Source organism: Cherax quadricarinatus, chromosome 38 (genome assembly GCF_038502225.1).
Source record: "Cherax quadricarinatus isolate ZL_2023a chromosome 38, ASM3850222v1, whole genome shotgun sequence".
NCBI classification, from domain to species: Eukaryota; Metazoa; Arthropoda; class Malacostraca; order Decapoda; family Parastacidae; genus Cherax; species Cherax quadricarinatus.
This window is the reverse complement of record NC_091329.1, coordinates 27,865,950-27,887,234: the sequence shown is the minus strand read 5'-3', so window position 1 is coordinate 27,887,234 and position 21,285 is coordinate 27,865,950. Positions and strand designations below refer to the sequence as shown.

General features: G+C 39.5%; 1 long non-coding RNA gene across 2 annotated transcripts in view; it reads left to right on the top strand.

Annotated features, from left to right (window-relative positions):
• Window positions 1-21,285, top strand: part of LOC128692871 (uncharacterized) — a 626,907-nt gene that overhangs the window by 148,276 nt on the left and 457,346 nt on the right. The window contains exon 1 of one of the 2 annotated variants that reach the window (XR_011392872.1): window positions 16,434-16,719. The exons of the other annotated variant lie outside the window; for it this stretch is intronic. This is a non-coding gene — a long non-coding RNA (uncharacterized lncRNA). Of the gene's footprint in view, window positions 1-16,433; window positions 16,720-21,285 lie in introns of those variants that run through there. 2 annotated transcript variants of the gene reach the window in all.

Sequence of the window (21,285 nt, the reverse complement as noted above, 5' to 3'; positions counted from 1 at the left end):
GGAGTGAAGAAAAAAAAAAAAAAAAGAGGGGGGGGGTGCGTTAGGAATTCAGGGGTTGCACCTGGCTCGTCTCAGAATTTGGGAACGTACGAGGAGTTCCTTGATATGGTGTGAATTTGCAGCGTAGTTGTGGGGTGTGTTTTAAGTAAGTTTGTGGTGGTTCGTATGGGAAAAGTTGTTCAGATTTTTATGGATATGGAAATGAGCAATATTTGTGTGAATGTGAAAAGTATACGGTCATACTCAGGATGGTTTACTGATGTATGTAATGGATAAGTTAAATTTGAAATAGGTTGTAATGTATTATCAGGACTGGTGGTTGTATCAAAGCAAAGGACATGCGGGCGTGATAAATATATCTGTGTACCAAATGTACTGCTAATAATGAGATAATGTAATGTGTGTGATTTTTATCATACATCAAGTGTATATAGCAGTATGTAAGAGAGAATTTTCGTCAAGTCCTCAGTATGGGTTGTTTATTAGTATTCGGTGAAGTTCAATGAATATTATTGACTAGTGATGGGTATATAAGGATATGTGTTCATGTACATTGTGTTAAGTAGGGTTATGATGGTGATGCAAGAAATGTTGTGGTCTGTAGAATGAGAATATAGTACTTGTTTAAGTTACTGTTTAATAGTAATGACTATGTATATTTTATTATATGGTATGTGAAGTTTGTTACTTAAAAATGGAAATTATATTTGAAGAATATTACTAAATATACGTGATTGTGTTCGTTCGCTTGTGGGATGACTGTAGTGTTGGGAGTGAGTTGGGACGAATGTAGTGTATGGGAGTGAGGTGGGACGAATGTAGTGTATGGGAGTGAGGTGGGACGAATGTAGTGTATGGGAGTGAGGTGGGACGAATGTAGTGTATGGGAGTGAGGTGGGACGAATGTAGTGTATGGGAGTGAGGTGGGACGAATGTAGTGTATGGGAGTGAGGTGGGACGAATGTAGTGTATGGGAGTGAGGTGGGACGAATGTAGTGTATGGGAGTGAGGTGGGACGAATGTAGTGTATGGGAGTGAGGTGGGACGAATGTAGTGTATGGGAGTGAGGTGGGACGAATGTAGTGTATGGGAGTGAGGTGGGACGAATGTAGTGTATGGGAGTGAGGTGGGACGAATGTAGTGTATGGGAGTGAGGTGGGACGAATCATTTGTTATATTATACTGTGTTTAGTTTTTCTGTGGTGAGGTGTGGAGATTATTATTTTCTAACCTTTATTTGTTTCGTAATTTTTGAGGTGTTCTGTATTATGTCTTTGTATATGAAGTTTAATATACAATAATAATAAGTGTGTAAAGAATTTTTGGATTATTGAGAATGTCTTTGTACATACAGTTTTGTGTACAATGAAAATACTTGTGACATTCTTTGGGTTAAATTGTATACTGTGTTGAAAGTTTATGGCTGGAATTTTGGATATAATAAACCCACCTGTATTTGAAGATGTGGGCTGTCTTTAGTTTAGTTAAATGTATGTTATGTGTACTGGTTATCTTTTTTTTTTTGGGGGGGGGGGTTATCAAACTTTTTTAGTTGAACGTGTGTTTTCTTATGTATAAGTTTAGTGCTAAGGTAGTGAATGTGGAGCTTTTTGTTGTTATATATAATGGTTACGTTTCTTTGTTTACACTGTCTATATGTATAATTGTGTATTGTGTTTTTAAATAAATTATAAAAAAAATTGTGTCGAAATCTCCTTAGGTCTGATTAATCTTTTAATTCAGAGGGAAACCTTTTCAATGTTTCACCACATTACTGCCTTAACACCGTTCACTGGTGTTGTAACGACTTTATTACTGCCTTAACACCATTCACTGGTGTTGTAGCGACTTTATTACTGCCTTAACACCATTCACTGGTGTTGTAGCGACTTTATTACTGCCTTAACACCGTTCACTGGTGTTGTAACGACTTTATTACTGCCTTAACACCATTCACTGGTGTTGTAGCGACTTTATTACTGCCTTAACACCATTCACTGGTGTTGTAACGACTTTATTACTGCCTTAACACCATTCACTGGTGTTGTAGCGACTTTATTACTGCCTTAACACCATTCACTGGTGTTGTAGCGACTTTATTACTGCCTTAACACCATTCACTGGTGTTGTAGCGACTTTATTACTGCCTTAACACCATTCACTGGTGTTGTAGCGACTTTATTACTGCCTTAACACCATTCACTGGTGTTGTAGCGACTTTATTACTGCCTTAACACCATTCACTGGTGTTGTAGCGACTTTATTACTGCCTTAACACCATTCACTGGTGTTGTAGCGACTTTATTACTGCCTTAACACCATTCACTGGTGTTGTAGCGACTTTATTACTGCCTTAACACCATTCACTGGTGTTGTAGCGACTTTATTACTGCCTTAACACCATTCACTGGTGTTGTAGCGACTTTATTACTGCCTTAACACCATTCACTGGTGTTGTAGCGACTTTATTACTGCCTTAACACCGTTCGCTGGTGTTGTAGCGACTTTATTACTGCCTTAACACCGTTCACTGGTGTTGTAGCGACTTTATTACTGCCTTAACACCATTCACTGGTGTTGTAGCGACTTTATTACTGCCTTAACACCATTCACTGGTGTTGTAGCGACTTTATTACTGCCTTAACACCATTCACTGGTGTTGTAACGACTTTATTACTGCCTTAACACCATTCACTGGTGTTGTAGCGACTTTATTACTGCCTTAACACCATTCACTGGTGTTGTAGCGACTTTATTACTGCCTTAACACCATTCACTGGTGTTGTAGCGACTTTATTACTGCCTTAACACCATTCACTGGTGTTGTAGCGACTTTATTACTGCATTAACACCATTCACTGGTGTTGTAGCGACTTTATTACTGCCTTAACACCGTTCACTGGTGTTGTAGCGACTTTATTACTGCCTTAACACCGTTCACTGGTGTTGTAGCGACTTTATTACTGCCTTAACACCATTCACTGGTGTTGTAGCGACTTTATTACTGCCTTAACACCATTCACTGGTGTTGTAGCGACTTTATTACTGCCTTAACACCATTCACTGGTGTTGTAACGACTTTATTACTGCCTTAACACCATTCACTGGTATTGTAGCGACTTTATTACTGCCTTAACACCATTCACTGGTGTTGTAGCGACTTTATTACTGCCTTAACACCATTCACTGGTGTTGTAGCGACTTTATTACTGCCTTAACACCATTCACTGGTGTTGTAGCGACTTTATTACTGCCTTAACACCATTCACTGGTGTTGTAGCGACTTTATTACTGACTTAACACCATTCACTGGTGTTGTAGCGACTTTATTACTGCCTTAACACAATTAACTGGTGTTGTAACAACTTTATTACTGCCTTAACACCATTCACTGGTGTTGTAGCGACTTTATTACTGCCTTAACACCATTCACTGGTGTTGTAGCGACTTTATTACTGCCTTAACACCATTCACTGGTGTTGTAGCGACTTTATTACTGCCTTAACACCATTCACTGGTGTTGTAGCGACTTTATTACTGCCTTAACACCATTCACTGGTGTTGTAGCGACTTTATTACTGCCTTAACACCATTCACTGGTGTTGTAGCGACTTTATTACTGCCTTAACACCATTCACTGGTGTTGTAGCGACTTTATTACTGCCTTAACACCATTCACTGGTGTTGTAGCGACTTTATTACTGCCTTAACACCATTCACTGGTGTTGTAGCGACTTTATTACTGCCTTAACACCATTCACTGGTGTTGTAGCGACTTTATTACTGCCTTAACACCATTCACTGGTGTTGTAGCGACTTTATTACTGCCTTAACACCATTCACTGGTGTTGTAGCGACTTTATTACTGCCTTAACACCATTCACTGGTGTTGTAGCGACTTTATTACTGCCTTAACACCGTTCGCTGGTGTTGTAGCGACTTTATTACTGCCTTAACACCGTTCACTGGTGTTGTAGCGACTTTATTACTGCCTTAACACCATTCACTGGTGTTGTAGCGACTTTATTACTGCCTTAACACCATTCACTGGTGTTGTAGCGACTTTATTACTGCCTTAACACCATTCACTGGTGTTGTAACGACTTTATTACTGCCTTAACACCATTCACTGGTGTTGTAGCGACTTTATTACTGCCTTAACACCATTCACTGGTGTTGTAGCGACTTTATTACTGCCTTAACACCATTCACTGGTGTTGTAGCGACTTTATTACTGCCTTAACACCATTCACTGGTGTTGTAGCGACTTTATTACTGCATTAACACCATTCACTGGTGTTGTAGCGACTTTATTACTGCCTTAACACCGTTCACTGGTGTTGTAGCGACTTTATTACTGCCTTAACACCGTTCACTGGTGTTGTAGCGACTTTATTACTGCCTTAACACCATTCACTGGTGTTGTAGCGACTTTATTACTGCCTTAACACCATTCACTGGTGTTGTAGCGACTTTATTACTGCCTTAACACCATTCACTGGTGTTGTAACGACTTTATTACTGCCTTAACACCATTCACTGGTATTGTAGCGACTTTATTACTGCCTTAACACCATTCACTGGTGTTGTAGCGACTTTATTACTGCCTTAACACCATTCACTGGTGTTGTAGCGACTTTATTACTGCCTTAACACCATTCACTGGTGTTGTAGCGACTTTATTACTGCCTTAACACCATTCACTGGTGTTGTAGCGACTTTATTACTGACTTAACACCATTCACTGGTGTTGTAGCGACTTTATTACTGCCTTAACACAATTAACTGGTGTTGTAACAACTTTATTACTGCCTTAACACCATTCACTGGTGTTGTAGCGACTTTATTACTGCCTTAACACCATTCACTGGTGTTGTAGCGACTTTATTACTGCCTTAACACCATTCACTGGTGTTGTAGCGACTTTATTACTGCCTTAACACCATTAACTGGTGTTGTAACAACTTTATTACTGCCTTAACACCATTCACTGGTGTTGTAGCGACTTTATTACTGCCTTAACACCATTCACTGGTGTTGTAGCGACTTTATTACTGCCTTAACACCATTCACTGGTGTTGTAGCGACTTTATTACTGCCTTAACACCATTCACTGGTGTTGTAGCGACTTTATTACTGCCTTAACACCATTAACTGGTGTTGTAACAACTTTATTACTGCCTTAACACCATTCACTGGTGTTGTAGCGACTTTATTACTGCCTTAACACCATTCACTGGTGTTGTAGCGACTTTATTACTGCCTTAACACCATTCACTGGTGTTGTAGCGACTTTATTATTGCCTTAACACCATTCACTGGTGTTGTAGCGACTTTATTACTGCCTTAACACCATTCACTGGTGTTGTAGCGACTTTATTACTGCCTTAACACCATTCACTGGTGTTGTAACAACTTTGTTACTGCCTTAACACCATTCACTGGTGTTGTAACAACTTTGTTACTGCCTTAACACCATTCACTGGTGTTGTAACGACTTTGTTACTGCCTTAACACCATTCACTGGTGTTGTAACAACTTTGTTACTGCCTTAACACCATTCACTGGTGTTGTAACGACTTTGTTACTGCCTTAACACCATTCACTGGTGTTGTAACAACTTTGTTACTGCCTTAACACCATTCACTGGTGTTGTAACGACTTTGTTACTGCCTTAACACCATTCACTGGTGTTGTAACGACTTTGTTACTGCCTTAACACCATTCACTGGTATTGTAACGACTTTGTTACTGCCTTAACACCATTCACTGGTGTTGTAACGACTTTGTTACTGCCTTAACACCATTCACTGGTGTTGTAACGGCTTTATTACTGCCTTAACACCATTCACTGGTGTTGTAACGACTTTATTACTGCCTTAACACCATTCACTGGTGTTGTAACGACTTTATTACTGCCTTAACACCATTCACTGGTGTTGTAACGACTTTATTACTGCCTTAACACCATTCACTGGTGTTGTAGCGACATTATTACTGCCTTAACACCATTCACTGGTGTTGTAGCGACTTTATTACTGCCTTAACACCATTCACTGGTGTTGTAGCGACTTTGTTACTGCCTTAACACCGTTCGCTGGTGTTGTAGCGACTTTATTACTGCCTTAACACCGTTCACTGGTGTTGTAGCGACTTTATTACTGCCTTAACACCATTCACTGGTGTTGTAGCGACTTTATTACTGCCTTAACACCATTCACTGGTGTTGTAGCGACTTTATTACTGCCTTAACACCATTCACTGGTGTTGTAACGACTTTATTACTGCATTAACACCATTCACTGGTGTTTTAGCGACTTTATTACTGCCTTAACACCATTCACTGGTGTTGTAGCGACTTTATTACTGCCTTAACACCATTCACTGGTGTTGTAGCGACTTTATTACTGCCTTAACACCATTCACTGGTGTTGTAGCGACTTTATTACTGCCTTAACACCATTCACTGGTGTTGTAGCGACTTTATTACCGCCTTAACACCGTTCACTGGTGTTGTAGCGACTTTATTACTGCCTTAACACCGTTCACTGGTGTTGTAGCGACTTTATTACCGCCTTAACACCATTCACTGGTGTTGTAGCGACTTTATTACTGCCTTAACACCATTCACTGGTGTTGTAGCGACTTTATTACTGCCTTAACACCATTCACTGGTGTTGTAACGACTTTATTACTGCCTTAACACCATTCACTGGTGTTGTAGCGACTTTATTACTGCCTTAACACCATTCACTGGTGTTGTAGCGACTTTATTACTGCCTTAACACCATTCACTGGTGTTGTAGCGACTTCATTACTGCCTTAACACCATTCACTGGTGTTGTAGCGACTTTATTACTGCCTTAACACCATTCACTGGTGTTGTAGCGACTTTATTACTGCCTTAACACCATTCACTGGTGTTGTAGCGACTTTATTACTGCCTTAACACCATTAACTGGTGTTGTAACAACTTTATTACTGCCTTAACACCATTCACTGGTGTTGTAGCGACTTTATTACTGCCTTAACACCATTCACTGGTGTTGTAGCGACTTTATTACTGCCTTAACACCATTCACTGGTGTTGTAGCGACTTTATTACTGCCTTAACACCATTAACTGGTGTTGTAACAACTTTATTACTGCCTTAACACCATTCACTGGTGTTGTAGCGACTTTATTACTGCCTTAACACCATTCACTGGTGTTGTAGCGACTTTATTACTGCCTTAACACCATTCACTGGTGTTGTAGCGACTTTATTACTGCCTTCACACCATTCACTGGTGTTGTAGCGACTTTATTACTGCCTTAACACCATTAACTGGTGTTGTAACAACTTTATTACTGCCTTAACACCATTCACTGGTGTTGTAGCGACTTTATTACTGCCTTAACACCATTCACTGGTGTTGTAGCGACTTTATTACTGCCTTAACACCATTCACTGGTGTTGTAGCGACTTTATTACTGCCTTAACACCATTCACTGGTGTTGTAGCGACTTTATTACTGCCTTAACACCATTAACTGGTGTTGTAACAACTTTATTACTGCCTTGACACCATTCACTGGTGTTGTAGCGACTTTATTACTGCCTTAACACCATTCACTGGTGTTGTAGCGACTTTATTACTGCCTTAACACCATTCACTGGTGTTGTAGCGACTTTATTACTGCCTTAACACCATTCACTGGTGTTGTAGCGACTTTATTACTGCCTTAACACCATTCACTGGTGTTGTAGCGACTTTATTACTGCCTTAACACCATTCACTGGTGTTGTAGCGACTTTATTACTGCCTTAACACCATTCACTGGTGTTGTAGCGACTTTATTACTGCCTTAACACCATTCACTGGTGTTGTAGCGACTTTATTACTGCCTTAACACCATTCACTGGTGTTGTAGCGACTTTATTACTGCCTTAACACCATTCACTGGTGTTGTAACAACTTTGTTACTGCCTTAACACCATTCACTGGTGTTGTAACGACTTTGTTACTGCCTTAACACCATTCACTGGTGTTGTAACGACTTTGTTACTGCCTTAACACCATTCACTGGTATTGTAACGACTTTGTTACTGCCTTAACACCATTCACTGGTGTTGTAACGACTTTGTTACTGCCTTAACACCATTCACTGGTTTTGTAACGGCTTTATTACTGCCTTAACACCATTCACTGGTGTTGTAACGACTTTATTACTGCCTTAACACCATTCACTGGTGTTGTAACGACTTTATTACTGCCTTAACACCATTCACTGGTGTTGTAACGACTTTATTACTGCCTTAACACCATTCACTGGTTTTGTAGCGACATTATTACTGCCTTAACACCATTCACTGGTGTTGTAGCGACTTTATTACTGCCTTAACACCATTCACTGGTGTTGTAGCGACTTTATTACTGCCTTAACACCGTTCGCTGGTGTTGTAGCGACTTTATTACTGCCTTAACACCGTTCACTGGTGTTGTAGCGACTTTATTACTGCCTTAACACCATTCACTGGTGTTGTAGCGACTTATTACTGCCTTAACACCATTCACTGGTGTTGTAGCGACTTTATTACTGCCTTAACACCATTCACTGGTGTTGTAACGACTTTATTACTGCCTTAACACCATTCACTGGTGTTGTAGCGACTTTATTACTGCCTTAACACCATTCACTGGTGTTGTAGCGACTTTATTACTGCCTTAACACCATTCACTGGTGTTGTAGCGACTTTATTACTGCCTTAACACCGTTCACTGGTGTTGTAGCGACTTTATTACTGCCTTAACACCATTCACTGGTGTTGTAGCGACTTTATTACTGCCTTAACACCATTCACTGGTGTTGTAGCGACTTTATTACTGCCTTAACACCATTCACTGGTGTTGTAGCGACTTTATTACTGCCTTAACACCATTAACTGGTGTTGTAACAACTTTATTACTGCCTTAACACCATTCACTGGTGTTGTAGCGACTTTATTACTGCCTTAACACCATTCACTGGTGTTGTAGCGACTTTATTACTGCCTTAACACTATTCACTGGTGTTGTAGCGACTTTATTACTGCCTTAACACCATTAACTGGTGTTGTAACAACTTTATTACTGCCTAAACACCATTCACTGGTGTTGTAGCGACTTTATTACTGCCTTAACACCATTCACTGGTGTTGTAGCGACTTTATTACTGCCTTAACACCATTCACTGGTGTTGTAGCGACTTTATTACTGCCTTAACACCATTCACTGGTGTTGTAGCGACTTTATTACTGCCTTAACACCATTCACTGGTGTTGTAGCGACTTTATTACTGCCTTAACACCATTCACTGGTGTTGTAGCGACTTTATTACTGCCTTAACACCATTAACTGGTGTTGTAACAACTTTATTACTGCCTTAACACCATTCACTGGTGTTGTAGCGACTTTATTACTGCCTTAACACCATTCACTGGTGTTGTAGCGACTTTATTACTGCCTTAACACCATTAACTGGTGTTGTAACAACTTTATTACTGCCTTAACACCATTCACTGGTGTTGTAGCGACTTTATTACTGCCTTTACACCATTCACTGGTGTTGTAGCGACTTTATTACTGCCTTAACACCATTCACTGGTGTTGTAGCGACTTTATTACTGCCTTAACACCGTTCACTGGTGTTGTAGCGACTTTATTACTGCCTTAACACCATTCACTGGTGTTGTAGCGACTTTATTACTGCCTTAACACCATTCACTGGTGTTGTAGCGACTTTATTACTGCCTTAACACCATTCACTGGTGTTGTAGCGACTTTATTACTGCCTTAACACCATTCACTGGTGTTGTAGCGACTTTATTACTGCCTTAACACCATTCACTGGTGTTGTAGCGACTTTATTACTGCCTTAACACCATTCACTGGTGTTGTAACAACTTTGTTACTGCCTTAACACCATTCACTGGTGTTGTAACAACTTTGTTACTGCCTTAACACCATTCACTGGTGTTGTAACGACTTTGTTACTGCCTTAACACCATTCACTGGTGTTGTAACAACTTTGTTACTGCCTTAACACCATTCACTGGTGTTGTAACGACTTTGTTACTGCCTTAACACCATTCACTGGTGTTGTAACAACTTTGTTACTGCCTTAACACCATTCACTGGTGTTGTAACGACTTTGTTACTGCCTTAACACCATTCACTGGTGTTGTAACGACTTTGTTACTGCCTTAACACCATTCACTGGTATTGTAACGACTTTGTTACTGCCTTAACACCATTCACTGGTGTTGTAACGACTTTGTTACTGCCTTAACACCATTCACTGGTGTTGTAACGGCTTTATTACTGCCTTAACACCATTCACTGGTGTTGTAACGGCTTTATTACTGCCTTAACACCATTCACTGGTGTTGTAACGACTTTATTACTGCTTTAACACCATTCACTGGTGTTGTAGCGACTTTATTACTGCCTTAACACCATTCACTGGTGTTGTAGCGACTTTATTACTGCCTTAACACCATTCACTGGTGTTGTAGCGACTTTATTACTGCCTTAACACCATTCACTGGTGTTGTAGCGACTTTATTACTGCCTTAACACCATTCACTGGTGTTGTAGCGACTTTATTACTGCCTTAACACCATTCACTGGTGTTGTAGCGACTTTATTACTGCCTTAACACCATTAGCTGGTGTTGTAACAACTTTATTACTGCCTTAACACCATTCACTGGTGTTGTAGCGCCTTTATTACTGCCTTAACACCATTCACTGGTGTTGTAGCGACTTTATTACTGCCTTAACACCATTCACTGGTGTTGTAGCGACTTTATTACTGCCTTAACACCATTCACTGGTGTTGTAGCGACTTTATTACTGCCTTAACACCATTAACTGGTGTTGTAACAACTTTATTACTGCCTTAACACCATTCACTGGTGTTGTAGCGACTTTATTACTGCCTTAACACCATTCACTGGTGTTGTAGCGACTTTATTACTGCCTTAACACCATTCACTGGTGTTGTAGCGACTTTATTACTGCCTTAACACCATTCACTGGTGTTGTAGCGACTTTATTACTGCCTTAACACCATTCGCTGGTGTTGTAGCGACTTTATTACTGCCTTAACACCATTCACTGGTGTTGTAGCGACTTTATTACTGCCCATTCACTGGTGTTGTAACGACTTTATTACTGCCTTAACACCATTCACTGGTGTTGTAGCGACTTTATTACTGCCTTAACACCATTCACTGGTGTTGTAACAACTTTGTTACTGCCTTAACACCATTCACTGGTGTTGTAACAACTTTGTTACTGCCTTAACACCATTCACTGGTGTTGTAACGACTTTGTTACTGCCTTAACACCATTCACTGGTGTTGTAACAACTTTGTTACTGCCTTAACACCATTCACTGGTGTTGTAACGACTTTGTTACTGCCTTAACACCATTCACTGGTGTTGTAACAACTTTGTTACTGCCTTAACACCATTCACTGGTGTTGTAACGACTTTGTTACTGCCTTAACACCATTCACTGGTATTGTAACGACTTTGTTACTGCCTTAACACCATTCACTGGTGTTGTAACGACTTTGTTACTGCCTTAACACCATTCACTGGTGTTGTAACGGCTTTATTACTGCCTTAACACCATTCACTGGTGTTGTAACGGCTTTATTACTGCCTTAACACCATTCACTGGTGTTGTAACGGCTTTATTACTGCCTTAACACCATTCACTGGTGTTGTAACGGCTTTATTACTGCCTTAACACCATTGACTGGTGTTGTAACGGCTTTATTACTGCCTTAACACCATTCACTGGTGTTGTAACAACTTTGTTACTGCCTTAACACCATTCACTGGTGTTGTAACAACTTTTTTACTGCCTTAACACCATTCACTGGTGTTGTAACGACTTTATTTCTGCTTTAACACCATTCACTGGTGTTGTAACGACTATGTTACTGCCTTAACACCATTCACTGGTGTTGTAACGACTTTATTACTGCCTTAACACCATTCACTGGTGTTGTAACGACTTTGTTACTGCCTTAACACCATTCACTGGTGTTGTAACGACTTTGTTACTGCCTTAACACCATTCACTGGTGTTGTAACAACTTTGTTACTGCCTTAACACCATTCACTGGTGTTGTAACGACTTTGTTACTGCCTTAACACCATTCACTGGTGTTGTAACAACTTTGTTACTGCCTTTACACCATTCACTGGTGTTGTAACGACTTTGTTACTGCCTTAACACCATTCACTGGTGTTGTAACAACTTTGTTACTGCCTTAACACCATTCACTGGTGTTGTAACGACTTTGTTACTGCCTTAACACCATTCACTGGTGTTGTAACGACTTTGTTACTGCCTTAACACCATTCACTGGTGTTGTAACAACTTTGTTACTGCCTTAACACCATTCACTGGTGTTGTAACGACTTTATTACTGCCTTAACACCATTCACTGGTGTTGTAACGACTTTATTACTGCCTTAACACCATTCACTGGTGTTGTAACAACTTTGTTACTGCCTTAACACCATTCACTGGTGTTGTAACGACTTTATTACTGCCTTAACACCATTCACTGGTGTTGTAACGACTTTATTACTGCCTTAACACCATTCACTGGTGTTGTAACAACTTTGTTACTGCCTTAACACCATTCACTGGTGTTGTAACGACTTTATTACTGCCTTAACACCATTCACTGGTGTTGTAACGACTTTATTACTGCCTTAACACCATTCACTGGTGTTGTAACAACTTTGTTACTGCCTTAACACCATTCACTGGTGTTGTAACGACTTTATTACTGCCTTAACACCATTCACTGGTGTTGTAACAACTTTAGTACTGCCTTAACACCATTCACTGGTGTTGTAACAACTTTGTTACTGCCTTAACACCATTCACTGGTGTTGTAACGACTTTGTTACTGCCTTAACACCATTCACTGGTGTTGTAACAACTTTGTTACTGCCTTAACACCATTCACTGGTATTGTAATGACTTTATTACTGCCTTAACACCATTCACTGGTGTTGTAACGACTTTGTTACTGCCTTAACACCATTCACTGGTGTTGTAACAACTTTGTTACTGCCTTAACACCATTCACTGGTGTTGTAATGACTTTATTACTGCCTTAACACCATTCACTGGTATTGTAACAACTTTGTTACTGCCTTAACACCATTCACTGGTGTTGTAACAACTTTGTTACTGCCTTAACACCATTCACTGGTGTTGTAACAACTTTGTTACTGCCTTAACACCATTCACTGGTATTGTGACGACTTTGTTACTGCCTTAACACCATTCACTGGTGTTGTAACGACTTTGTTACTGCCTTAACACCATTCACTGGTGTTGTAACGACTTTGTTACTGCCTTAACACCATTCACTGGTGTTGTAACAACTTTGTTACTGCCTTAACACCATTCACTGGTGTTGTAACAACTTTGTTACTGCCTTAACACCATTCACTGGTATTGTAACGACTTTGTTACTGCCTTAACACCATTCACTGGTGTTGTAACGACTTTGTTACTGCCTTAACACCATTCACTGGTGTTGTAACGACTTTGTTACTGCCTTAACACCATTCACTGGTGTTGTAACGACTTTGTTACTGCCTTAACACCATTCACTGGTATTGTAATGACTTTATGTTTGATGTTTCATTTGTTAACTGCAGGAAATTAGTGGTGAAGCATTCATAGCGGATTCAAGGATTTTTCATTCCAGATTTATTTTGCAATAAATATAATTAAAGTTGCAGCAAAAGGGATTTTTCCTTTATGTTTAATATTTATTACAAAATTAATGTTAAGTGGAAAATCCTGGAATCAACTTTGAATGTTTCGCGACTAACTTTCAACATTCACAATGACAAGAGAAATTATAATTAACAACTTTGATCTGGAACATTTTCTTCTCCGAATATTTGGAGGCCACAAGACGGCTCACCAGTGACTTATGAATGAGACTCTGGTATTTCACCTTGTCCTCCCGTGTTGGCCCACTAGAGTCATGAAGAATGTTTATTCACTATTCTGCGAACATTTTTTTTTTTTTTTTTTTTTTTTTTTTTTTTTTTTTTTTTTTTTCAACAAGTCGGCCGTCTCCCACCGAGGCAGGGTGACCCAAAAAAGAAAGAAAACAATTTTCTTCTTATTCTTTTTAGTAATCTTTACAGGAAAAGGGGTTACTAGCCCATTGTTCCCGGCATTTTAGTTGACTTTTACAACACGCATGGCTTACGGAGGAAAGATTCTTATTCCACTTCCCCATGGATATAAAAGGAAAAGTAATAAGACCAAGAACTATTAAGATAAAATCAAAGAAAACTCAGATGAGTGTGTATAAATAAATGTGTACATGTATGTGTAGTGTGACCTAAGTGTAAGTAGAAGTAGCAAGACGTACCTGTAATCTTGCATATTTATGAGACAGACAAAAGACATCAGCAATCCTACCATCATGTAAAACAATCACAGGCTTTCGTTTTACACTCACTTGGCAGGACGGTAGTACCTCCCTGGGTGGTTGCTGTCTACCAACCTACTACCTACTATTCTGCGAACATGAGCATAATTATTAACATACATTTACCTCAGACAAGCAAAGAATCTGAACCCATCCTCTCTACTTGCGACACAAGTAGAGAATCTGAACCCATGCTCTCTACTTGCGACACAAGTAGAGAATCTGAACCCATCCTCTCGACTTGCGACACAAGTAGAGAATCTGAACGCATCCTCTCGACTTACGACACAAGTAGAGAATCTGAACCCATGTTCTCGACTTACGACACAGGTAGAGAATCTGAACCCATCCTCTCGACTTACGACACAGGCAGAGAATCTGAACCCATGCTCTGAACTTACGACACAGGCAGAGAATCTGAACCCATGCTCTGAACTTACGACACAGGCAGAGAATCTGAACCCATGCTCTGAACTTACGACACAGGCAGAGAATCTGAACCCATGCTCTGAACTTACGACACAGGCAGAGAGATGAAAGCTATGTGATGTCACTCAACCATGACATCACATAACTTTTGGCGGCCAACCTAAGTGGTAGGTAAATAATTTTGATTATATTGGCGGATTGTAAGTATTTTAAATATCTTTCGAAGACCAGAATTCAGAGGGAAACAAAATGAAGTTGAAAGTTTCCACTTGTAAACACAGCTTTGGACCCAGGGTGTTATTGCGGGTGTTATAGCTGGTGTTATAGCGGGTGTTATAGCGGGTGTTATAGCTGGTGTTATAGCGGGTGTTATAGCGGGTGTTATAGCTGGTGTTATAGCTGAATTGGTAAAATTGGTAAAATTGGTAAAATTGGTCCATTAGCAAGAACTCATTTAAAATTAAATGCTCTTGCATAACCAGGGGCTTCCTATATACAACAGTACGATAAATGCTGTCTAAAACTTTCTCTTATACGTTTAAAGATATATTTTTTAATTTATGTTAATGTAAGAATTAATAGTTTTGTACCTAAAGAACCTTAGAAAACTTACCTAACCTTATTATAACAAGCGCAATTTAATTTAGCTTAATCCAACGAAATATATTTTAGGTAAGTTTACAGTAATTTAATAGTAAACAAACACAGTGAAATATATTTTTTTTCGCTAGGTTCAGAATGATTTTTGCGAAATAATGGCATACACAAATTTTCGCTTGCCTTATTCGGCAAGAAGAGCGTTGCTATTTAAGCCAGAATCGCAAGTTTTACCTATTCGACACGATATATATATATGTTTATATATATATATATATATATATATATATATATATATATATATATATATATATATATATATATATATATATATATATATATATATGTGTGTGTGTGTGTGTATTTATGACAGTGGGCTGTCATAATGATTCTTAAGTTACGATATATCCTTACAGAGGAATCTTGTTTTGAGTTGTGATTAAAAATTGGAGTTACGATGTACGTACGTTGGTACGACTGTTGTGGGTCACAACCTGTGGAACAAGATTAACCTAAGTTACCCAAAATACTCTTCCATAACCAGGGGCTTCCTATATACAACAGTACGATAAAACTGTCAGCTAGCTCAGTAATACTTGCATCATGTACTTGTAAAAAAAAGTATAATTATCATCATCATTATTATTATTATTATTATCATTATTATTATTATTATTATTAGTTGTAGTAGTAGTAGTAAATAGTAGTGGTAGTAGTAGTTGTGGTGGTAGTAGTAGTAGTAGTAGTAGTAGTTGCAGTAGTCTTGGTAACAGCCGGGTGCATTTACTCGTATCTCCCTTGTTGTAATTCATATTATTATTATTATAATTATTATTATTATTATTTTATTATTAGTAGTATTATGTTATTATTATTATTATTATTATTAGTCGTCATTATGCCTCCCAAAGTGTGCAGTAAACAGGCCATTTCTCTGAAGACCAAGCAAGAAATTAGTGCACTGTTGAGTAAGAATATCTTTCCTGATCAACCATCTCTGATATTATCAATCAAATGGAAAAAATTGAGAAAACTAAAGTGGTTAACGAATCTAAGCTAGTGAACACAAGGCAGAGAAATGTTCATCGAGATGGAAAAACTGTTGTTATTGAGGATACGAGAGAAGCAGATAAAGGAAGATAATAACTGCCAGTTACATCAGTGAGAATGAACATACAAGGTACAGTAAAGGTTGTGTTTCCAGGGTCTTGGAATGAATAATCATAAAATTGTGTTTTGGGGTTTGAGTTACTATTCTTTGGAGGTACAATACGTCTTCTGGAATGTAGTAATATAACTCAATGGACAACTGAATATTATTTATTTGTACATATATATGTTTGAAGTATTGACGGTTCAGATGACTAGAGCGTCGTGGATTTTAGCTGGCCTCCCACGAGGTGGGATACCGTGATTTACTAAAAAAACATTAATATGAATATTGAATGTATGTGTGTGTGTGTATGTACTTACCTAGTTGTGGTTGCGGGGGTCGGTTCACAGCTCCTGGCCCCACCTCTTTACTGGTTGCTAATAGGTCACAATTCCTGCTACAGTTCCTCGAGGGTCGTGACAAATTAATTTTAGGTGTGATTTATAGGCCCCCAAACCTTGATAAGGAGTGCAGTAAGCTGTTATGGGACGAAATTCATAAGGTATCTAGATATGAAATTGTTGTGTTAATGGGAGATTTTAACTTTAGACAAATTGATTGGAACAATATGACAGGAAATCTTGAGTCTAGTGACTTTCTTGATGTGGTTCAAGATTGCTTTTTAAAACAGGTTGTGACAGAACCTACTAGAGGAAACAATCTGCTTGATTTGGTTTTTGCCAACAAAGATTCACTAATTAATAATCTTGAGGTTAATGATGAGCTTGGGGAAAGTGATCACAATTCACTTAGTTTCAATATATCATGGAATTACCCAGATAACTGCAATCAAATCTCTGTCCCAGACTTTCGCTTGGCCGACTTCATGGGACTAAAAAATTACCTGGGTGGGCTAAATTGGGGTGTCCTGACTATGGGTCAGGAAGGTGATCCTGGTTGCCAATATGACGTTTTTCAGAGCATAGTTCTAGCTGCCCAGACAACTTTTGTTCCGAGTAGGGTAATTAGATCTAACAAAAATGATCCCAAATGGATGAACAATAGATTAAAACATCTCATTGGTCAAAAGAGAGGCATATATAGGCGTATCAAAAGAGGTGATGGGCAGTTAAAAAATTAATATCAATTAAAAAGAGAGAGAAAGAAAGGAATAAGAAAAGCAAAAAGGGATTATGAGGTTAAGGTCGCAAGGGATTAAAAGACTAACCCAAAAGGGTTCTTTCAGGTATACAGAAGCAAGATTAGTGGCAAGATAGGCCCACTTAAGAGTAACTCTGGTTAGATCACTGACAGTGATAAGGATATGTGTGAAATTTTCAATACCTACTTCCTCTCAGTTTTTACCCAGGAAAATACTAGCGAAATTCCTGAAATAATATTTTATGGGGAACAGGACGATGATAAACTATGCACGATTGCGGTAACTAGTGACATGGTCCTCAGACAAATTGAGAAATTAAAACCTAACAAATCCCCAGGCCCTGATGAACTGTTTGCAAGGATTTTAAAGGAATGTAAAGAGGAACTTAGCATACATTTGGCTAATCTTTTCAACATATCACTACAAACTGGCATAGTGCCTGATAAGTGGAAAATGGGAAATGTTATACCTATTTACAAGGCAGGTGACAGGTCTTTAGCTTCGAACTATAGACCAATAAGCCCACCTCCATAGTGGGAAAATTTATGGAATCAATAATTGCCGAAGCAATTCATAGCCATCTTGATAGGCATAAATTGATTAATGAATCTCAACACGGTTTTACAAAGGGGCGTTCCTGTCTTACGAATTTACTAACTTTTTTCACTAAGGTGTTTGAGGAGGTAGATCATGGTAATGAATATGATATTGTGTATATGGACTTCAGTAAGGCTTTCGATAGAGTTCCACATCAGAGGCTATTGAGGAAACTTAAGGCACATGGAATAGGAGAAATTTTTACCTGGGTAAAGGCATTTCTGACAAATAGGTAGCAGAGAGTTTGTGTAAATGGGAAGAAATCAGAATGGGGGCACTTTACAAGCGGGACATAGATGAGGGAATAAATAGCGACATAAGCAAATTTGCTGATAACACCAAAATAGGCCGTCCAATTCATTCTAATGAGGACACTAGAGCACTCCAGGATGATTTGAATAGACTGATGCAATGGTCGTTGAAGTGGCAGATGCAGTTTAATATAGATAAATGCAAAGTTCTGAATTTTGGACAGGAAAATAACCATGCCACATATGAACTAAATAATGTAGATCTTAATACTATTGATTGTGAAAAGGATTAAGGAGTTCTGGTTAGCAGTAATCTAAAACCAAGACAACAGTGCATTAGTGTTCGCAATAAAGCTAACATAATCCTTGGTTTCATATCTATTTTTTTTTATTAACACTGGCCGATTCCCACCAAGGCAGGGTGGCCCGAAAAAGAAAAACTTTCACCATCATTCACTCCATCACTGTCTTGCCAGAAGGGTGCTTTACACTACAGTTTTTAAACTGCAACATTAACACCCCTCCTTCAGAGTGCAGGCACTGTACTTCCCACCTCCAGGACTCAGTTCCGGCCTGCCGGTTTCCCTGAATCCCTTCATAAATGTTACTTTGCTCACACTCCAACAGCACGTCAAGTATTAAAAATCATTTGTCTCCATTCACTCCTATCAAACACGCTCACGCATGCCTGCTGGAAGTCTAAGCCCCTCGCACACAAAACCTCCTTTACCCCCTCCCTCCAACCTTTCCTAGGCCGAACCCTACCCCGCCTTCCTTCCACTACAGACTGATACACTCTTGAAGTCATTCTGTTTCGCTCCATTCTCTCTACATGTCCGAACCACCTCAACAACCCTTCCTCAGCCCTCTGGACAACAGTTTTCGTAATCCCGCACCTCCTCCTAACTTCCAAACTACAAATTCTCTGCATTATATTCACACCACACATTCCCCTCAGACATGACATCTCCACTGCCTCCAGCCTTCTCCTCGCTGCAACATTCATCACCCATGCTTCACACCCATATAAGAGTGTTGGTAAAACTATACTCTCATACATTCCCCTCTTTGCCTCCAAGGGCAAAGTTCTTTGTCTCCACAGACTCCTAAGTGCACCGCTCACCCTTTTCCCCTCATCAATTCTATGATTCACCTCATCTTTCATAGACCCATCCACTGACACGTCCACTCCCAAATATGTGAATACATTCACCTCCTCCATACTCTCTCACTCCAATCTGATATCCAATCTTTCATCCCCTAATCTTTTTATCCTCATAAAAATCCTCAGGTTGTTCTTCAACTCTATATATCCTTGGTTAGGCCTCATTTAGATTATGCTGCACAGTTCTGGTAACTGTATTACAGAATGGATATAAATGATCTGGAAAACGTACAGAGGAGGTTGACAAAGTTGATCCCATGTATCAGACTGACTGAGGGCCCTGAATCTGCACTCTCTCGAAAGGCGTAGAATTAGGGGGGATATGATCGAGGTGTATAAATGGAAAACGGGAATAAACAAAGGGGATGTAAATAGTGTGCTGAAATTTCCAGACAAGACTCGCAGCAATGGTTTCAAGTTGGAAAAATTCAGATTCAGGAAGGATATAGGAAAGCATTGGTTTCGTAATAGTTGTGGATGAGTGGAACAAACTCCCCAGTACAATTATAGAGGCTAAAACGTTGTGTAGTTTTAAAAATAGGTTGGATAAATACATGAGTGGGTGTGGGTGAGTGTGAAATGGACCTGATTAGCTACTAGGTCGGACGCAGTGCAAATCCCTTAAGTGACGTGTCTGACCTCACTATCTCAAGGCATTGGCTTAAGCCGGTGGGGAGAATTGGAGCTGCTCGCATAGACCAGTAGACCTGTTGCAGTGTTCCTTATTTCTTATGATCTCATGTTCTTATGAGGGCAAATATTCTATTAGTGGAAGATTGAGACACTTATGCAACAAAGGGGAATCTTTATTTAGGAAACGTTTCGCCACACAGTGGCTTCATCAGTCCAATACAAAGTAGAAAGGTGTAAGGAGAGGAGGAGTTTGAGGTAATCAGTCCCTCAGCCTGGAGTCGATGTGTTCAGTCCATCAATCTTGTAGAATGTACAGCATAGGGCCGTAGACGTGACTTATATACTGTAGTCAGGCGAGGCGAAGCAGGAGGAGGCGGGGTCATAGTGGTACCATCCGCTAGTCGAAGTAGGTCTTCGTCCAAAGGTTGGACAAGTGTTGAAGAAATTCTTTGTTACACCTTTCTACTTTGTATGGTTCCTGCCTCCACTACATCACTTACTAGACTATTCCACTTTCTGACAACTCTGTGACTGAAGAAATACTTCCTAACATCCCTTCTGATTCATCTGAATTTTCAGCTTCTAATTGTGACCCCTTGTTGCTGTGTCCCATCTCAGGAACATCCTGCCTCTCAGTATTTTATATGTCGTTATCATATCCCCCCTATCTCTTCTGTCTTCCAGTGTCATCAGGTCGATTTCCATTAACCCCTTCTCGTAGGGCATGCCCCTTAGCTTCAGGACTAATCTTTTTGCAAACCTTTGCACGTTCTCTAATTTCCTTATGCGCTTGGCCATGTGTGGGTTCCAAACTGGTGCTGCATACTCCAAAATAGGCCTGACAT